Genomic DNA, 2,705 nt, shown 5'->3' with positions numbered 1-2,705 from the left:
TGCGACCTAATCAAAGACGGTAGGAATAGTATGAAACTACGCAACACAAGCTGACTCGGAGGTACACAGTATCAAACGAAACTTAAGTGAAGGAAAGGTTACGTTTATACAAACGTTGGCCGTGTAGCACTTATATTTTAAACAGAGTTAACTGAATAGAGTGTAATGTGAAGTGCTAGATTTCAATCCCATATGAACCATGTGAGCGTTAGCCCTACCGATGGAAATGGGCCCACACAAGGACAGAGAAAAACTCTGACCAGGGGCCCGTTTCTCAAAAGCCCCGGAAACTTTTCGGGCCCGAAAAGCCATCCGTGAAATTGCCAACCGCTTGTTTTGGAAAGCCGATCTTTTAACATGTTTTCAAGGTAACAAAAAGAAAAATAACTGTGAAGTTTGACGAATTAAATGCTCTCCGTTCTTGAGTTACAAAAGGAATTGTGACCCCCGGAAATGGCCCGTAAAGTTTCGGGACTTTCGAGAAACGGCCCCCAGGGTGGGAATTGAACCCACGAAACTTAAGTCATACGCGGACACCAAAACAACGCATCGGGTACGGAGAATACAAACGGTCACTTAAGGATACATAAATCCAAGAGACGAGAGGCACACACAGACATCGAGGCGCACAAAAATAAACAGGACTACAGACTTACACGGCCACTAACGCGCATCAGGCACACACAGGTCACCGAAACTAGAAGCATACGCACCTACCGAGGGAATCACGAATCACCGAGACTAGGAGCGTACATGGTCACCGTGGCAGACAGTAATCACCAAGACTGAAAACATACTGAGCTACAAAAAAGGCCGACCTCAGGAAGGCCAAAAAACGCAATAATGGGGTAAAAACCCCAGTAAACATGAAGAAACAGGAAGCACGTTAACAACAACGTAATTTAATAGAATATATGACGAGGTGAAGATATACAGGCGCAAAAACTACAGCGACGAAGAAATAATATAACAAATCACGGAAATTATCATAAAACTAGCAAGCGGACAAACGAACTGCTATTACGTTAGACTCAAACTTAGGCCCGTCAAAAATGGACTCGGAGGAGCCCATTGAATTGAGCATGTGATGTTACTCTTGAGAATTATTTCTTGTAAATTCAAACTAATTCACGTGAAGGGAGCATCACGTGGTCTGAAATGGTAAAACACGACCTCTACTTTAAACATTGTAGTTGTTGTTTATTTTTTGGCGAAATAGTGCAAGGACCCTAATTTCCTGAATGCTCCGACCAAATATTAAATTATTATTAAACCTAACAGAAAACCAAAATTATTATATTAAAATTGTATGCATTAGTACAACCCTGAAAGGGCAAGAGAATAAAAGAAACTTAAATAAATGCTAAAATTTTTGTACATTACTGTTGTCATTTTGAACTGTGTTAGACATTACTGTATTGTAATAATAAAACATTATCCTACTGGCTATGTTTTGACTATAACATACTGCATGTAGTCATCAATTACCCATTTTGCAACCCTTATAGTCCCAGAGTCAAATCTTAGGCCATGTCGGATTTCGCTTAAACTTTTGAGTTTGTGAAGACCATTCAAATGAATGCTATTGAGGAGGAGCAACAACAACAACACTCAATTTAGACAGGGTAAACCAGAATTACACAGAATAATTTTCATCTGGGCCCTGCTAAAAAAAATAAATAAATAACAGTGATGACAATAATAATCCAATACTAATGTAGGATAAAAATATATAACAATAAAATATTTATATGAGAAGTAATTATGTACGAGTCAGTATATAAAATTATGTCTTTGAGCTTGGAGAAAGCCATATTTAAATAGTTCCTTTTAAAGGAGGAAAGGGATGTTGAGGTTTTAACACAGTTATTTTCCCTAAGGACAAAATTGAGGATATTTTTAAGTTTTCAAATCGGTACTCCGATATGGGTTGGAAACCTGGAACTCAACACAACCTCTGCTCTCCAAGATAAAGACTTAACAAACTTTTGTAAATAGAAGACTAACAAATACTTGGCATCTTTCAGTTTGGTCTAACTGTATGAATTGTTGTCAGAAACGAGGAACTTAATGGGCAATAACAGCACAAGAGGATGCAGAGATGTAAAAATGGATTGGGCATATTCTGAGGAAGGAGAAGGACTGGACACCATCAGAATGGCCATAACTCAGGGTATGATATTCTACTCCACAGGGAGCCCACCTCAGATCACATAGTTCACCTCTTAAATCCCTTGGTGTAAATCAATGTTTCAATAAAACAGAACATCCAGATTAACCCCAGAACAGTACAGCTAATCTTGATAACACTGCCTAAGTATGTGAAGGATGTTTTTCGTCTGTGTTTCTGTAACAGTAGCATTTTTTACTCAGTGGGGTTGTTAGCCCCACGCTAAACCCCCAATAACCTGGAGGGCCAGCGTATTTTCTGTCAGGGTTCCTTCCCTTAGCCATGGGTTCCGGTTATTAAGGCACCGGAGTCTCGCCTTCACCATTGCCACTCAGCTGTAGCACATTGCTACATTACCTGTCCAGGGACAGAGGGGACTGGAGGGACTTTGTCAGTGGCCTATGTTCCAAGATGGAATGATAAAGGCTTCAGATAAGATCAGATCAGTAATGCTAATGCTCTGCTGTGCTGATATAATTGCAGATTCCATAGAATAGTGTTACTGTGCAGACACCACCTGCCACCAGTCAAAAAA

Source organism: Montipora foliosa, chromosome 3 (genome assembly GCF_036669935.1).
Source record: "Montipora foliosa isolate CH-2021 chromosome 3, ASM3666993v2, whole genome shotgun sequence".
Taxonomy (NCBI): domain Eukaryota; kingdom Metazoa; phylum Cnidaria; class Anthozoa; order Scleractinia; family Acroporidae; genus Montipora; species Montipora foliosa.
This window is presented reverse-complemented; position numbering follows the sequence as displayed.